This window comes from Phocoena phocoena, chromosome 11, assembly GCF_963924675.1.
Source record: "Phocoena phocoena chromosome 11, mPhoPho1.1, whole genome shotgun sequence".
Classification (NCBI taxonomy): domain Eukaryota; kingdom Metazoa; phylum Chordata; class Mammalia; order Artiodactyla; family Phocoenidae; genus Phocoena; species Phocoena phocoena.
Window position 1 is genome coordinate 88,585,479 of NC_089229.1, and position 19,956 is coordinate 88,605,434.

A 19,956-nucleotide genomic window follows, 5' to 3' on the forward strand; every position below is an offset into this window, starting at 1 on the left:
CTCTATTTCTGCTGTGCAAATGGATTCATCTGTACCATTTTTCTAGATTCCACATATGTGCATTAATATACGATATTTGCTTTTCTCTTTCTGACTTATTTCACTCTGTATGACAGTCTCTAGATCCATCCACGTCTCTACAAATGACGCAATGTCATTCCTTTTTATGGCTGAGTAATATTCCATTGTATATATGTACCACATCTTCTTTATCCATTCGTCTGTTGATGGGCATTTAGGTTGCTTCCATGACCTGGCTATTGTAAATAGTGCTGCAATGAACATTGGGGTGAATGTGTCTTTTTGAATTATGGTTTTCTCTGGGTATATGCCCAGTAGTGGGATTGCTGGGTCATATGGTAATTCTATTTTTCGTTTTTTTAGGAAGCTCCATACTGTTCTCCATAGTCGTTGTATCAATTTACATTCCCACCAACAGTGTATGAGGGTTCCCTTTTCTCCATACCCTCTCCAGCATTTGTTGTTTGTATATTTCTGATGATGTCCATTCTAACCGGTGTGAGGTGATATCTCATTGTAGTTTTGATTTGCATTTCTCTAATAATTAGTGATATTAAGCAGCTTTTCATGTGCTTCTTGGCTATTTGCATGTCTTCTTTGGAGAAATGTCTATTTAGGTCTTCTGCCCATTTTTGGATTGGGTTGTCTGTTTTTTTAACATTGAGCTGCATGAGCTGTTTATATATTTTGGTGATTAATCCTTTGTCCATTGATTCATTTACAAATATTTTCTCCCATTCTGAGGTTTGTCTTTTCATCTTGTTTATAGTTTCCTTTGCTGTGCAAATCTTTTAAGTTTCATTAGGTCCCATTTGTTTATTTTTGTTTTTATTTCAATTACTCTAGGAGGTGGGTCCAAAAAGATCTTGCTGTGATTTATGTCAAAGAGTGTTCTTCGTATGTTTTCCTCTAAGAGTTTTATAGTGTCTGGTCTTACATTTAGGTCTTTAATCCATTTTGAGTTTATTTTTGTGTATGGCATTAGGGAGTGTTCTAATTTCATTCTTTTACATGTAGCTCTCCAGTTTTCCCAGCACCACTTATTGAAGAGACTGTCTTTCCTCCATTGTATATTCTTGTCTTCTTTGTCATAGATTAGTTGACCATAGGTGTGTGGGTTTATCTCTGGGCTTTCTATCCTGTTCCATTGATCTATATTTCTGTTTTTAGGCCAGTACCATACTGTCTTGATTACTGTAGCTTTGTAGTATAGTCTGAAGTCAGGGAGCCTGATTCCTCCAGCTCCATTTTTCTTTCTCAAGATTGCTTTGGCTATTCGGGGTCTTTGTGCTTTCATACAAATTGTGAAATTTTTTGTTCTAGTTCTGTAAAAGATGCCATTGGTAATTTGATAGGGATTGCATTGAATCTGTAGATTGCTTTGGGTAGTATAGTCATTTTCACAACATTGATTCTTCCAATCCAAGAACATGCTATATCTTTCCATCTGTTTGTGTCTAGTAATTGATGTATGACTTTTTGTCATATAGAACTTCTCTAGGCCTCAGTTTTGTAACATGTAAAAGTGAGATTTCATATAATAAAAAGTCATATTATTATGAATATTTTATTTATTTAAACAGTCTGTGATTTTAGGATTACCTATTCCTTTTCTTTGTTAAAATTTATGCCTGGGGGGAGAAAAATTTTGTATATTTGCTGAAGACAGATATTTAAATCTATTAAGTCCAAAAGATCAAATTAGATGAAATATGAATGAAAAAAATATATATACCATGAAGATAAGGCCAAATATACTGATTTGATACTCACACACTTTTCATATATTCCATAAAATTGTAACTGTATTTTCAAATTTTGGCTTTTAAGTTTTTATTTTTTTGCTGCTATATTTATGTATTTTAAACTTCTTTTTGTTTGCTGCTGATTGCTATAGCATATTCTCTATAGGAACCTAACTGTAGAGTCACTCAACCATTATTCATGAGTGATTATATTTATAATTACCTATGTCATCTATCTATACCTATCTACTTTCCTGTCTCTGTATATAATCTATCTAATCTAATTTTCTATATCACTCCTAAATAGAAAAAAAAAACTCACTAAAGTTAATTCCACAAAGAAAATATTGCTTGCTTACTTTTCTTTCTTTTAATTTTTCTACTTGGTACACCACTGTTTTGATTGTTTTAACTAATGCTGATTGGAGTATCAAATACCTCAGAAGAATGAAAACAGGTGGACTAGATGAAAGACTATATAATGAAAGATAGACCTTCATATCCCCAACTTCACATTCAGTTTCAGGTGACTACTAAAATTCTAATACCCATGTTGGAGGTGTACATTTATTCACTAAAGAAGTTGAAGCAAAGCAGACCTTGACTTTGGGGACAACAAGCACTTCAGAAGATGAGGCACAACTCTACAAATAAAGATAGGGGACCTCTGAAAAAAAAAGGAAATCAGTGAAAGTAAGACCCTTGTTGCCCTTTCCTATCTTGGCTTCCAGAAGGTTTCTTCTCTTCAGAAGATTAACAAAGAGAAAAAGAAAATACAGGTATTAAAATTTCGGAATTCTCCAACGATACACAACACCATAAAAAGTCACAACACAACTGTAATACTGCTTAATGTGTGTCCCTTAAATATGAATAAGTAGCTAGGATGATTCACAAGCAAATAAGCAAAACACAGCAACTTAAGGGAAATAAATATGTCATGAGCAAAATAAAAGTTCCAAAATACATTAATTAAAGTATTATAAAATGCAATTTAAAGAGAAAAATGGAGTAGGAGGAAGAGCCTAGCATACTGAACATAATTATCAAAATAATCAATGAAATAAATAATTTTTATTAGAAAGTTGAGAAAATTCTCACAAAGAAAGATAAAAATATAGAGTTGAAAATTGGATAAAATAAAGTAGAAAACTAAAGGATCATTACAGGAACACAAACATTCAAATATCAGGATATTTTATGTAGCTCTGGGAAAAGAAAAATAAAAGTGAATGTACTGCTACCCTTTCCATGTAAATACAAAATAGTATTAATCTTCTTTCTTAATGAAGACTGAAAATATTCACCAGATCAATATTAACACAATTGGCAGAGGCTGTGCTGAATTGTTCTAGTAAATTTAACATATTCAACACAACAGTTGAAATTGGGATTATGACTTAATTATGTTTATGGTAGTGCACAGTTATTTCCTATGATTCATCTATATTTTGGAATTTTTCTTTTGGTAGGGACCCTACCAGTAATTTGAATGGGAATGTGATGAGATTCACCACCCTCCATATTTAAGTCTTTAAGTATGGTGTTAATCTCTTCTTATCACCCAAGATGTATACAATTTTGTTATTAATTTACTATCTTGCCAGAATAGAGAAGATCAAGTACTTCTCTTTGGCCCTTCCTCGAATAATGTTGATCACGCAAAAGATCAAGGAAAAAATAAGTACATAAGAACAAGGACCAAAGAATCTTTCTGCAGAGTAATTGGAACCACTGTGAAACAGACTTTGTCCAGTACTCCATTTATATACCTGTAACACAGCAGCCACATGGCTTTGTGAACCCCATTATAATAATACTGTATCTCAGACCCTTTACTAACAGCTCTCAAAAGATCAATTTTCCTTTCCTCAGTGTCAATAAACTCTGGGAAATGGCTAAGGATCCCTTTGGGAAATGATTGGGGAGATTATTATAGGTACACACACACATATACATGTATTATATAAAATCTGGGTAAAGGTTTTGTGGAATTCTTCTTCAAATGGATCTTTCCTCCCATTCAGTCAATAGGATCTAAAATTAAGAATTACCTTAGATCGGGAAACTGAAGAAAGTATCACAATTTTACATTGTGGTAGCTGACATCAACCTTCATCTCACACCTCTTGATCTTTCTGGTTATATAAGGCAAACAATACCACACTTGGCTGCTCAGTTTTCTTGCCCCTACAAATACTTTGATCTGTTAGTTCCATCATCATAAATGTCTGTGGAAAAATGTTCTCTGGTTATCATTCAAGCTTAGAAGTTAATACAGTAATTATTTTCACCTTGACTCTAATAGTTAATTGCCACCATATGACCTCTGTTACCCTGGAATCCTATGATCTGCATTGACACTAGAGAGTCTAATTGCAAGGCAGCAACTTCTTCCATGGATATTTGCTTGAAAAGATAGCCACAATTGAGGGCTATTTATTTATTTGTTTGTTTATTTAATGATGCTGTTTCTCATCTCATAAGTCAATTATTTTACTTGCATGAATAGAGGGCCTTTTAAGCCCTCTTGGGTAATAGTGTCAGACAGAGTGCTATCACATCATAAATCCATTCTAACATGCCCACTTGTAATGCCCTTGTGAACTGTTCCTCAATACTTTGTCAAGGCAATACAGCATCCCCACTTCATTGCCATGCCCATCCTTCAAAGACCTAGCTTATTAGGACTCACTCTAGGTGCTCTTGCCAGTTGTTAGATCCTGAGTGCCCCTATTTCAATGAACTCTTCCTTCTCCAACCTTAAATTCTGCCTTCCTTCTAATACCCTTAAGACCCATCCCATCTTGCCAGCAATATATATCGAAACATTTTGCAGTCCTTGTGATGACTAAGCTATTGTTTTCTATAGCTTGGAACTGTAATTTTGCACTGGTGTTATGCTAAGATCTGACCCTAGTAATGTTTCTGGGACTTTAGCCTGAATCAGAACCACCTGCAGGACTTGATAAAACAGATTGGTGGCTCCTTACAGAATTTCTGATTCAGTAGGTCTAGGTCTTTATTTCTAACCAGTTCCCAGATAATGCTGCTGCTGCTGATACAGGTCTACTTTCCTAAGAGCCACTTGTCTACAGTTAATGAGGATAGGTGGGATAGATCATGAGGAACAAAATCATCATTTCTTTGATGCATCCAACTCGAGTGGATTGTCTCCAGGTGATAGAAGGATATTCTCTTCTAAAAAGTGGTTGAGGGCCACTTCTACCTGACTGGAAGGTTAAAGTTCAGGGTTGTTACACATATCCACCAAAAGGATTTTCAGGAATTTAGACCAAGGGGATTAAAATATCTTAGAAAATTGCTGATTTTTAGTTTATTTTGATTTAAAAAATCATAAAGAAGCTTCTAGATGAAGGTGAGAAATTGAAAATAGACATTGAAATAACACACATGTATTTTTTGTCTACTAAAAGTCTATTAAAATGTCGTTAAATAGACAGTAAGGGCCAGTTTCAAAGACATTAACTAATAAGGACAATGTGAGGAATGTGAGAAAAAATAAAATTTTGGTTATGAAAAGCAAGTGTTTGAAGGAAACAACTTTAACAGACCCATGAAAGCTAAATTATAAGCAGGCAGAGCAGAAAACTGAGCACGGATCTGGTTATACCACAGAATGCACAGAGGCTTAAATACTGGTAACATTAGCCACCACTGGAAAGAGAGGTGAAAACTAAGCTGAATGAAGATTTCTTAGAATCTGTTGAAGAAGTTAGATTTTCTAGTCACTTCCCTCTCTTAGAAGGTCAGAGTTTCAATTACTTAATAGGGTGAAACAGAAGGATCATCAGTGGAGCACAGGAGACACAAGGGCAAGAGTCCCAAACAGAAATCAAATGAGTAAATTCATATTTATATACTAAATTTTAGACCTTACTCTTACCCCACTTTATTCCCCCAAAGCTGGCCACCAGAATTTTATTCTCCAGGCAGGACATTTGAGGATTTTTCCCTTGTTGAATATATCCAGCTACAAGAAAAAGCCAGCAGGTATTAATACTGATGGTTTCCACCAGAGAAATGTACAGCTGGGTATTGAACAAAAAGCCCACAATCAAAAACATTATCTTACATTCTCAGAGCTTCCAGTCATCTTTATAGAGACCAAGGATCACAAAACACCTGAGGAAGCCCCTGAGAAACAGAATGAATCACCATTTAGAGAAGAGTTACTACACAATAATAAAATTCTTTAAAATAACATTAATATTATCATATAACTCAGTTAATATTATATGTATTTACAATGATTTAGGAGATAAAGGATTTTTAAAACATCTTTATTGGAGTATAATTGCTTTACAATGGCGTGTTAGTTTCTGCTTTATAACAAAGTGAATCAGTTATACATATACATAAGTTCCCATATCTCTTCCCTCTCTTTGAAATTAAAAACATAGTAGCAGCTGTGAAAAATGCAATAGGAAATTTGGTAGAAGACTTTGAGTAAATGTCTCATAATTTAGAGTTAAATCAGAGAAAGAAACATTAAAGAACTATTAAAAGCAACCAATATTTCAATAATTGCAATTCAAGAGAAAAAAAAGAAAAATATTGGAGGGGAGGAAATTAATGAGACTTTAAAAAATTTCAGTAGAATCAGAAACTTAAGTTTCTAAATTAAAAGGGCCTACTAGAGGCCCAGAACAATGGTTGAAAATTGGCCAATTCCAAGGAAAATATTATTGCAGAATTTTATAACACTGGGAGGAAAGATAAGATGCTATGATTACAAAAAAATCTCACATCAAAGCATTGACTCACACACCCTTGGAAAATTAATCTTTGACGAAGGAGGCAAGAATATACAGTGGAGAAAACAGAGTCTCTACAGCAAGTGGTGTTGGGTAAGCTGGACAGCCCTATGTAAAACAATGAAGTTAGAACACACCTTCACACCATGCACAAAAATAAACTCAAAATGGTTTAAAGACTTAAATATAAGACATGACACCATAAAACTCCTAGAAGAGAACATAGGGAAAACATCAAACTTATAAGTTTTGCATAACAAGGAAACCATAAACAAAACAGACATCGAAAAGACAACCTACAGACTGGGAGAAAATATTTGCAAATGTTGCAACTGACAAGGGCTTAATTTCCAAAATATAAAAACAGTTCCTACAACTCGATAACAAAAAACAAACAACCCAATCAAAAAATGGGTAAAAGACCTAAATAGATATTTCTCCAAAGAAGACATACAGATGACCAATAGGCACATGAAAAGATGCTCAACATCACTAATTATTAGAGAAATGCAAATCAAAACTACAATGAGGTACCACTTCATACCAGTCAAAATGGCTGTTGTTAAAAAGTCTACAAATAATAAATGTTGGGGAAGGTGTGGAGAAAAAGGAACCCACTTAAACTGTTGGTGGGAATGTAAATTGGAGAACAGTATGGAGATTCCTCAAAAAGACTAAAAATAGAGTTACCAGATGATCCAGCAATCCCACTTCTGGACATATATCCAGACAAAACTATAATTTGAAAAGATACATGCACCCCTATGTTTATAGCAGCACTATTCACAATAGCCAAGACATGAAAACAACCTAAATGTTCATTAATAGATGAATGGATAAAGAAGATGTGGTATATATACATATGATGGAATATTACTCAGCCATAAAAGAGAATGAAATAATGCCATTTGCAGCAACATGACTGGACCTAGAGATTATCATACTAAGTGAAGTAAGTCAGAAAGAGAAAGACAAATACCATAAGATATCACTTATATGTGGAATCTAAAATACAACACAAACATATCTACAAAACAGAGAGAGACTCACAGACATAAAGGATAGACTGGTGGTTGCCAAGGGAGATGGGGGCTGGGGGAGGGAAGGATTGGGATTAGCAGATGAAAACTAGTATATATAGGATGGATAAACAAAAAGTCCTACTGTATAGCACAGGGAACTATATTCAATATCCTGTGATAAACCATAATGGAAAATAATATGAAAAAGAATATATATATATATATATATATATATATATAAACTGAATCACTTTGCTGGACAGCAGAAATTAACACAACATTGTAAAGCAACTATAATATTAAAAAAAAATCCCATAATGGCTACTCAACAGCAGCAATGAAAATGATAGTAGGACAATGTCTTCACAACTGTGAGAAAAAAATGGCTTCTACTTTTGAATTTTTAAAGTAAAAACCTCAATCAAATATGAGGTAAGATTTTTCAAACATTCCAGTTCTCAAAAACCAAAAACTAACCCAACTTTTCCAGATTTCCTTTCTCTGCAAGCAAGCAAAGAATGTGCTTTACCTAAGTAAGACAGTATAAACAAAGAGTAAAAACATAGGATACAGAAAACACATGCACAACTCAAGAGAGAAATTAAAATAATAATATGGAAGATGAAGTAGGAAGATTCCATAATGGGGAATGGCGCAACAGGTGTAAAGCAGGATCGGTACAGATAAGAGCAGTTCAGACACATCTAGGAGAAATTTCACAAATGGGATGATGTTTCAAGAATAGCTGCTGAACGGGGAGATCAGCTCGGTGCTTTGTGACCACCTAGAGGCGTGGGATAGGGAGGGTGGGAGGGAAAAAAAAAAGAATAGCTGCTGAGTATTAATGTACTGAGATTTAGACAATTAAAATGTATGAAGCATTGAATTAATGAAAATACCTAGAAAAATAAGGGGGGAAAAGACAATTTAACTCTGAAGTGCGGGGAAAAACTCTTTGGGAGAGGAAATGTATTATAGCGTAGTGCTTTTCTCTGGTAAGAATAGTGCTTACAGAGTTCAAATAAAATGAACACTGCTGCCTAACTAGTAGAGGCTTCTGTTGTTCAGCTGTAACCAGTTTTCCTCTTCCTCTGGGTATAAAGGGGAATTACATTACCTTGTCTCCTTGTAGTTCGGCAAAGCCTTATCATAAGTTCTAGCTAGTGGGCTGTGGAAACAAGTAACCAATGTCACTTCTGGTCTGAAGACTTTAATTGCCTGTGTGAGTCCCTTTAGCACACTCTTTCCCTGCTGAATTGGCTGAAGAGGACACACTTTCCAAAGGATACAACATTGAATTATGGAGCCTCCTTCAGGCTTAATTGTTGAGATATTGCCTTCATGACAATGGTCCTGCAGAGTGTCCTGGACCAGCATTAGGTTTGCTAGAACAAAAAAATGAAATCTTTTAAGCTATGAAGATATTGGGGTTGTTTATTATTGTTGCATACTCTAGCCTAATGTAACTGACAAACCCAAAATATGATGTATATATAACAGGAAAATGTGGGGACAGAATATGTGTGTGTTTGTGTATATGTACACACATGTATGCATGGGTATGCATGGGAACAACATTGAAATGGTGGTAACAGAAAGTTATATATCCTCTTCCATAGTGGAAAATCAAAAGAAAATGGTTGAAAACAAAACAAAAAAGTACAAATATAATCATTTTATTTAGATGCATGGAAGTAAGTTCCAAAAGATCTAGTCAAAATACTGAATATGTGTTCTCACTTTGCAGGTTTCTAACACACAAATTTCAGTAAGCACAGTTTAATGACACCGGTTCTCTGAGATGTGGTTCAAATTTGTTATCATGGTATACTAATTGTAACTGCATGATATAAAAACTCCACTGCTTGCTCTTCAGTACACAAGCAATAATGTAAATATTAGATGTGCACCATGATCAGTGACCGATCATATCACGGTTTTCAAACTCTGTTGGTGATTGGTCACTGCACACCTGTTATACACACAAAAGAGTGGAGTTGCTTGACCTCCTTGTCTTCTAATGACAAACCCATGTGATATTTTACAAGAATAAATAAGCAAACAGGTAATTGGCTAACCAAGATGAAAGTGCACAAATGAACAGAAGGTGATGAGGCTGGAAGTGAACTTTGAATCAACATAAATGGATTAAAGAAAAAATAGTGGACAGTGTGAATGTTGATAGTGCTATTGTTTAAGAGACTCAAGACTTGCAGCCATAGAAACTTAGCCAAAGACAATTTATTGACATAAACAGGAATGTGGTAGTGATAGAAAGGATCACTCAGAGGAAGTGATGCTGGTAAAAATTTCACAGTAAAGGAGCTCTTGGAGATATTTCACAATATACAAAGTACAAAGAGTGAACTGTTCAAAGCTGACCAAGTTTAGAAACTAGAATGACAATTCAGAAAGGCATTGAAAAGATGCTTGCTCTGTATCATATGTTTTACAAGGAGACAGCAAGCACTGTTCAAAAAACTGTTGATGAGTTTAAACAAAATTCTGTTTTCAATGTATCTAATGTTTTAAATTACAATGTAATTAAATATTAATTTTACTTTTTTCCATTTTCCTATATAGTTATAACTGACAGTAAGAGTCTTCAGTGTTTGGACAAGTAGTTTTAAAGACCACAGAAGAATCATCATTTTCCCATTGCTCATGAAGATAACTTTGAATAATTCCACTTTGCACAGTCTTTTTTATTGCTCAGCACTGCCATGCTATATGTGGACAGCCTGTAGTTGAAAATTATTCCCTCTAGGAATTGTAATATTAGCCAGCACAAGGGGGATGGAACTGCTGTTTTTGTAACAAGAGATTCTTTAAATTAGTAGTATGCATACTTTTGATAACAAAGTCTAAATGAGAAAAAAATACACAAAATTATTTTTAACAATTATAATGAAATGCTAATGTAAGGTACTCTTGGGACAACAGAGAAGATAGGCTTTTCTGTAGCAATACTTTTTCAGTGAAAGAACAAATATATTTGGTATTCAGTTGTGTCATAGAATGTATTTCAGTTTTGTTTTGAGGTTTCCTTAATGTGACTCATTTCATAAATATAATAGTAATCATCATTGCTAATATTTATTGAATATCTTTTGTGCCAAACAATAAAATATGAACTTCATATGTGTTATTCCATGTGATCCTTGCCACAATTCTATGAGGTAGATAATATTATTATACTGATATTTTCAAACTAGAAATCAGTGATTCAACTTACCCAAAGTCACAGAGCAATTCTGAAGTGGAGTCAGGATTTGAAACTAAGAAGCCTACCTTCAGAACAGTTGCTATTAATCTTTTGGGTTATGATGCCTTGCAATTGCTGCTGAGCATGGTAATGATGGCTGTTGTGAAGTGCTAATCTGTATGACAGCAACAACAATAACAAAGAAATAAAAGTAATATATATTGGTGGTTAAATCGATCAATATACTTAAATAGTCATTCAGGGGCTTCCCCGGTGGCACAGTTGTTGAGAGTCTGCCTGCCGAAGCAGGGGACACGGGTTCGTGCCCCGGTCCGGGAAGATCCCACATGCCGTGGAGCGGCTGGGCCCGTGAGCCATGGCCACTGAGCCTGCGCGTCCGGAGCCTGTGCTCCGCAAGGGGAGAGGCCACAACAGTGAGAGGCTCGCGTACCGCAAAAAAAAAAAAAAAAAAAAAAAGTCATTCAGTAGTTCATCCATCTCACCTCATTTAGGAAACCCAAGAGTTCCTGAGGGGTCTTTCAATTCTGCCTAATAATGTTACTTATTTCGATTTATACTAAAAATTCTTTTGAGAAAGAGTTACCCAGTTTGGTTTGCCATCATTCTCAGTTTATTTTCCAGCCAAATCATCATCAAGTAAAGCAGGAAGGTAGAAAGGTGTTATACTCAGTGAAAACTCAATTAAATTCTCTAATGTTTGTCATTTAAAATTAATTTATAATGTAGACATAATAGTAATGTTTTAGAGGAAAAAGTTTTGAGACTTGAGTTTCTTAAACCTCGGAACACATTTAAATCATAAGAAGTTGGTTAGCTATACAGATTTTTTGTCTATATTCGAGATCGAAAGAGTCAGAAACACTGGGGCTGAATCAGGGAATTTTTATTTTTATCAAGCTCTATGGGTAATTCCTGGTCATTTTTTCTTTTTAGCAAGTAGAATTGTATTTTATTTTATTTTATTTTATTTATTTATTTTTTAACATCTATATTGTAGTACAATTGCTTTACAATGGTGTGTTAGTTTCTGCTTTATAACAAAGTGAATCAGTTATACGTATGACCCCATATATCTTCCCTCTTGTGTCTCGCTCCCTCCCACCCTCCCTATCCCACCCCTCTAGGTGGTCACAAAGCACGGAGGTGATCCTGTGCTACGCGGCTGCTTGCCACTAGCTTCCTATTTTACGTTTGGTAGTGTATATATGTCCATGCCACTGTCTCATTTTGTCCCAGCTTGCCCTTCCCCCTCCCCGTGTCCTCAAGTCCATTCTCTAGTAGGTCTGCGTCTTTATTCCCATCCTGCCCCTGGGTTCTTCATGACCATTTTTTTTTTCTTATTTTTAGATTCCGTATATATGAGTTAGCATACGGTATCTGTTTTCTCTTTCTGACTTACTTCACTCTGTATGACAGACTCTATGTCCATCCACCTCAGTACAAATAACTCAATTTCGTTTCTGTTTATGGGAGAGTGTATTCAATGTATATATGTGCCATTTATCCGTTCATCAGTCGATGGACACTTAGGTTGCTTCCATGTCCTGGCTATTGTAAATAGAGCTGCAATGAACATTGCGGTACATGACTCTTTTTTTTTTTTTTTTTTTTTTTTGCGGTACGCGGGCCTCTCACTGTTGTGGCCTCTCCCCTTGCGGAGCACAGGCTCTGGACGCGCAGGCTCAGCCACCATGGCTCACGGGCCCAGCTGCTCTGCGGCACATGGGATCTTCCCGGACCGGGGCACGAACCCGCGTCCCCTGCATCAGCAGGCGGACTCTCAATCACTGCGCCACCAGGGAAGCCCTCATGAATCTTTTTGAATTACGGTTTTCTCAGGGTATATGCCCAGTAGTGGGATTGCTGGGTCGTATGGTAGTTCTATTTTTAGTTTTTTAAGGAACCTCCATACTGTTATCCATAGTATGCCTGGTCTTTTTTTTTTTTTTTAATATCTTTATTGGAGTATAATTTCTTTACAATGGTGTGTTAGTTTCTGCTTTATAACAAAGTGAATCAGTTATACGTATACATATGTTCCCATATCTCTTCCCTACCTGGTCATTTTTAAGACTTGGTCTGAAGGCTACCATTTTGAAAATCTAGGAATCATGTTGAACACCCATGCTTACTTTGCTTCATAAATTTCAAAAGCACTTTTTTTTTTTTTTGGCGGTACACGGGCCTGTCACTGTTGTGGCCTCTCCCGTTGTGGAGCACAGGCTCCGGACGCGCAGGCTCAGCGGCCATGGCTCACGGGCCCAGCCGCTCCGCGGCATGTGGGATCTTCCCAGACCGGGGCACGAACCCGTGTCCCCTGCATCGGCAGGCGGACTCTCAACCACTGCGCCACCAGGGAAGCCCCAAAAGCACTTTTTAAAACAAAAATTTTAGGAAGATTCATCTTACCTATGTAAAAATTGAGACCCTGTGAAAGTCAAACTCAGACTTACTGGCTCCCTCTGAAACGATTAAGTCTAGCAGATGGAGTTCAATCAATCCATTAGTTACTTAGATTTTTCTTATTAGGTGGTCTTAAAAATAATTAAATATGGGGAAGGAAATTTGCATATGATGTGAATTTTGTGTGCTGTTTTCTAAATAACTTTTAATCCTTTTTGTTTATAAGAAGTATGCCTCAGTTTTTGTTATAAAGGTGGCTGATTGGCTTGTAAGAAAAATTATTGTTTATCTTGAAACTACAATGTTAAAATAAAACATCAGGAAGAAACATAGTTATCAATTAAGTAGTTCAGAAGGTCTATCAGGAAAAGAAATATTCCAGAATCAAAATGCATACCAATACCTATATTAATATTTGTATCTATATCTATTTTATAAGTGCAAAATATACTAGGTTATATAATTAGTTTTTGAATTTAGGAAAAGTATGAAACCCTTCAGTAATAGAAAAATGGTAAAAACAGTGATGAAGATTTTGAATTTTTGAATTAAATATTTTAAAATGTCATAAACTTTCCAACCTCTATCAGAATTGGCTATCTTATAAAATAAGTGATTTAATGCCACATAAAAATGGCAAAAAGATCTTAAGAAGAAATTTTGATTGAGTAGTGACTGTGTAAAGCATTTTGTGTCTAGAATTTAGACAAGGGAATTATGTGTAAAGAATTGCCACTGTCAGCACATATAGTTGTTATGACTTAATGGCAAATAAAGAAATTAACGGACTATTATTAGTCTTCTAGGACTTCGAATAAACTGAAATAACCTTGTTATAAAGAGAAACATACTGATTTTTAGTTAATTAAAAAAAAAATTTCCCTAGGAGTTATTTTGACATATTCCTCCACATGGACTTCTTATTACAGTTTTCCTTGCTCTGTTTTACAAACTTGCGTCTCTGCTTTAACACATTATTATGCAAATGTCACCATTTGGGAAGAAAAAAACTTGATTTTTTTTTTTTTTTGGTAAATACGCTGTATATTTCTAATCTAGACTTGATTATATTGAATAAACTCACACGCGCGCACACACACACACACACACACACAACGCACACACACAACTTTTAAAGTTATATTGCAAAGCAGAATCCTAATCAAGAGGCTTCTTGAGATGTTGCCTATCCATCCCAGAATTGGTCCAATTATTATTGCTTGTTTTTCTTTTCATCAGTATTGTAGTAAAATAAAATTTAGTTAGAAAATATATGTTCTAATAATATTAAGCTTGTATAATTGCCCTTGTGCTAAACTTTTTGTCTTAGTTACTTAGTTTACCAGTAGTAACAATGATAATAATGGGTTAAAAATAGCATAATTACAATTATTCAGTGCTTCCAGGAGAAAAGAAATTGAAATGTAAGACATTCATGTCATTTATAGCTATATTTAAACTTTTGGTATCTATGGTTACTAGGTCACTAGAACACTTAATAAAGACATGGTACCTTTAATAACAATAGTAGCTAAGTTTCACTGACACTATGTTTGTTTTCTCATTTATCCTCACAACTTTCCTATGAATTTGTTATACTAATTACCATCATTTTGTAATCAAGTAAAGAGAGACACAGAGAATGTAAGTAACTTGCCCAAAGTTGCATAGTTAAGAAATATCTGAGCCAAGACCCAGTGTCCAGGCAGTCTGTCTGCAAGACCCTTCCTATTTTAATATGCTGCATATGTATGTATATATATTAAGAAATATTGTGCAATCTATTTATGTATATATGTTTGTAAATATTTGTGCTTAAACTAAATAATAAAAATATTTTTACCATAACAAGCATTTTTATTTCAAATAGTTCAGAACATAGAAAACACTGAGCCACAAATTAGTTATCCAAGAAACCTGTGGAGGGGATAAAACATTCTACTGCCAGAAGGGATTTCACAAGGATCTATGCTTATTAGAGTAACTATCATTATTTTTAACCCACTGTTATGTAGTCACAGTATAGTGAATGTTAGTTATGCAAACAAAACACCATTTCATGATAGGAAATAAATGTGTGTTTTTGAATTTCAAAGCTCAAGGAAAAAAGTACTCAATCCAATTAATAAGCCGTAGCAACACAGAGAGTTCTGCTTTTTCAGTCCAATTTTTTTTCATCCTTCAGGAAATGGCCACAAAAATAGGACAAATTACTTTGGTTTTGGAGCACAACAGAATGTCATGATCTAATGAATACTTGTTTTTGCAGCGATAATTTATGGTTAAAAGTTATCTATATAAAGGATTTAGGTAGCTATTTCCAGATCCTGCGCATTTCAATCATTCTCAACAACTAAATTATTTGTTATTGTTGATTAATCAGAATGTTTGGAAAGGGTTTGCACTTAGGAATTGGGATATACTCTTAATCCCCTGGGTCCTTAAAACCACACTAGATGAGTTAAATTTCTCCTTATTTAAGAATGCAATCTGCTGATATCACAATGGCATTAGTAGTCATTGGTATAGGAAATGATCTAGATACATACTGATGACTTAATTTACTCTAAATATGTCTTTATTATGAATTTACTCCTGAGACCCATTTACCATACAGTTCAAAAATCATAGATTTTGAAATCTGAATAATTTCACTATTTTTAGCATTGTGATCATGTTTTAGCTACTTAACTTCTTTAACTCTCAAGATCATCTATAAAATAGGGATAACCATATCTATCTCTGGGTTATAAAGAAGATAAATAGGAAAACATCTGTAAAGCATATTGTAACATACTGTGTCTGTCACATAATAGGTGCTTAATAAATATTCTGGTTGATTTTTCCTTTATCAATTTAACATTGATATACCCCCCAAAAGGTAATGATCACATTTTAAAATTTCCATATGATATGACTATTAATTATCTTAGCCACCACACCAAAAGCACTTATAAATTAATATTTTTAAAGCATCAAATTTAATGTCATCCATTTCTTTGCTTTGCAATCTGTTTTGCTTCCTGCATTCCATCACCGTAATGGATTTGGTACAGAGGGAGTATGCACTGGTCAAAAAAAGGACTTCATAAGAGATCGGATGTATCAGTACTGAAAACATTTTAAAGACTTCTGTGCTCGCTGTGCTGGCAGTGAGTGGGAAGCATCTTCATCCCCAAAGGATGGCTAACAAAATAGGAAATACATGTAGAGCTATTTTCCTTGCAACTTCGCCTTTTCATTCTGTTGACATTGAGTTAAATTGTCCAAAAGTTAAGGTATAATCTTACCTCACCATACTCATCAATGATCTGAATTTGGTTTTAAAATAAATGGTGGATTTAGAATTTAATCCAGTTGTTGGTCAAGCAGAGGAAATGCCACAGTAATGACCAAGTCCCTTTCCAAGTAAAGCTAAGTGACACATTTTCCCCTCAGTAGATTAGCTTCAGAAATCACCTTGGTTTCAAGCCCATCTTACCTGAGTTAGAATTCAGGCTTCTTTTACACTAAAAAGAGAGGAGGTGTGGTTGGTTGTTGCAGACTTCTTGGTGTCAGAATCCTTTGTTCTTGCAGCTGTCCGGATAGGTCAGATCACAATGTTCCTATAAACCTCCAACAGGACAAATGTTACTCTCTGTTCTGCAACTTTTTATAGCTTATGTGAATGGAAATGTGTTATACCTTTCAAGGACAGAACCTTGAAAATGGGCTATCCTGTATATTTCAGGCTAGAGGCAACATTCTTAACCTGTAGCAAAAGCAATAGAATACAAAGGTTAAAGTAAAAGAAACAGATCCAATATCGTGTCGGATTTGTTCTTCCCTATTACAATCTCTTCCTGATCAGTGGAAAGTTTTAGAACATCATGCTACCTTCTTCCAACTTCCCTGGGCTAGACAGAATTCTGATGTCTACTTTCTAGCCTTCACTGGCTGGCTGGATTTTTCTCACAATGTCATTAAGCAATAAATTAACATGTTTTTAAAGAATTCCAACCACTGCCACCAAAAGGCGACTGTGTTATCTTAAGACAGCTTTCATTCCCTCACACGGAGGAAACAGAGCAGGATGGAGCTAGAGAAACACTTAAAACCTCATTACCACACATCCCCTCTCCAACCAGAGAGCCCCCAGACTGTCTATTATTGTCCTGCCTGTACTTTCTGTGGGACTTTGAAAAGAAAAGGTTCAAAGAGCAAGACTTTCAAGCTCCCCTTTCCATGTCAAACACTTTCAACTCCTGATTTCAAAGTACCACTCCGTGGCTGTTCAAAGGCCTGTGGACTCGTAGGGGGTGAGATCGGAGTTAAAGGTTGAACTACAAAGCACCTTGCATTCACAGTAATATCCAGCTTGGAGATACAAATGGTAATACAAACTCAAGCACCTATCAATAAAACTGCCAATATATGAAAGGGGGAACAGAAACATTCTAAATGGCCTTTTTAATTTTTTTTTTTTGCCAACCAGGCTCGTGCTGTCATCAGTTCGGATGAAAGCCTAATTGATATTTTGAAGTACTACTTTTCTCTCTGTTCACATTACAAGTAGCAGGACTACAGAAGCAGTGGAGAGAGAAAAAAATAAGAAAAAACACCCATAAACCCCAAAGAAGTTAGATAAGAATAGCTAAAGAAGTCCCTTCCAACATCTGAAAAAAGAAATCCTGGCCTACTCTAGTTGAGTATTCATCCTCTTCCCCTTCGCTCTCTCTATCCTTTTTATCTGCCTGCCCACAAGATTTGGAGCATCATTAATTGGTCCTCAGGGAGGCTAACAGGCCTCTGCTTTTATGACTCAGTTCTTTGTATCGTACACATGTGGGCATCTCTCAGGAGATAAACAAAAGAAAAATGTGCGGAAAGGGGGCCAGAAATCGCACAGGTCTAACCACTGAATAGGCCATTGTCTTGATTTACTTTTAATGCTTTAAATTATGTGAATAATTCTAGTGCACCTCCCCCCTGCTGCAGTCTCCAGTCTACTTAAGCTAACGTGCCTTTTCTCATTGCTACAGGGCCATCATCTGAGGAATTCTATTTCCTATTTGAAATCAAACATTCTAACTCCTTCTTGGCCCCCTCCTCTTACCCCTCCCATCCTCTGCAGCAAACGAGAGAGGTGGTCTTAGAGGAAGATGAAAAGAATAGTTGATCATAAGTACTAACCTGGAGCCAACACACCGGCCTTTCGTCCCTTCAGCACTTTCTAAACCCTAAGCACCTACAGCTAATTCTCCTGACTTTTAGCCCTGGTCTTGGATATGCTGAGGTAACAGACTGCAGCAGCACTTTTCCTGCCTCTTAAAATGTTTACTTTTACAGAGGAGAGTGACCTCTCTCATGCAATACCACATTCCCTTTAGTATAGGTCGTAAAACTCATTATAGGGTCCACAGTCGTTTTCATATGAAAACTTGCATTGCTTTATTGTTTAGTAATTTTTATTGGAGTGTAGCTGATTTACTATGTTGTGTTAGTTTCTGCTGTACAGCAAAAGTGAATCAGTTATACATTACATATATCCACTTTTTTTTACATTGGTTTAATACTACTAACATTTAAATTTGAATTCATCTTAAAATGAAAGCAGGATTGAAATGGAGCACACTTACAATAAAAACTATTTTGCCTCTTGTACTTTAACTCAAACCAAGAGTAGACAGCAGTTATAGTCACGTGGCAGAACAGGGGCCCGGTGGCTACTAAATAACCAAGCTAAAACATTTAAACTTAGCAAATCTTAGACTTCCAAAATATTTTGGGAAACATAAAATTTCCAAAAGGAATTTTTAAAGTCACCTAATACCTGAGATTTCAGTTGGTTCTACTCTAATATATCCTTACACAGGTCAGTTTAAGTATTTTATAATTTTCCTTCCCTGGTTGTCATACCTGGATTCTCTAGGAAATAAAGGCAGTGGCAAAAGCTTGCACACGAGAAATAAAAGTGATTAAAAAAGAGAAGTGAGAAAATCGTAGTAGGCAGGAAGAGTAACACATGGTTTATTACTGAGTAAGCCATACTTTCTCTATAAACATAGCTAGCTTCTGAGTTTCTTGGGATATATTCCTGGAGGCGGTGTGAAATTGCAGCATCTTGGAACATCCCATCAAGAGGAAAGAAGAGCTAACAGTTTATCTGCTGTTCTTACTGTTTCCTGTCTTATTTGTCAATATAAGACTCATGGGATCTTAACTTTGCTGCCCATAAGAAATGGATGTCAGAACCTTCTAGGCAACTGCTGGAAAAGCCAGAAATTTCATGAATCCAATCCAGTAACGAAGCAGGCATGGAAGTCTCTCCTTGACAATCAGTGCCACATCTGGGATATCTTTATTTGTCCCAAGGTAGTTGGATCCCTTACATGGTTGTCCAGCCACTCCCAGAGCAAGATTTTCTTGAGACCCAGGAGGAAACTATAAAGATTTTTTTTTTTTTATAACCTATCCTTGGAAGTCTCATGGAGTCACTTCATTGCATTCTATTGTTCAAAATGAGTCATAGAGCTCGGCCATATTCAAAGAGATGGGAACTACATAGGATGTGAACACCAAGAGGTATAGTTTATTGAGAGACTCCAAACATATAGTGTGTACTTTGAATACATTCAGAAACCTTAAGAATTCTCTAACAGACACACAGAAGATGGACAGTCTGAATAGATTCTAAAGGTATTACTGTTTTTCTAAAGACAGGAACTTACATCTTTTTCAGATTTCTTTGAATAATCTTTCATATTTGTTATATAAAAACA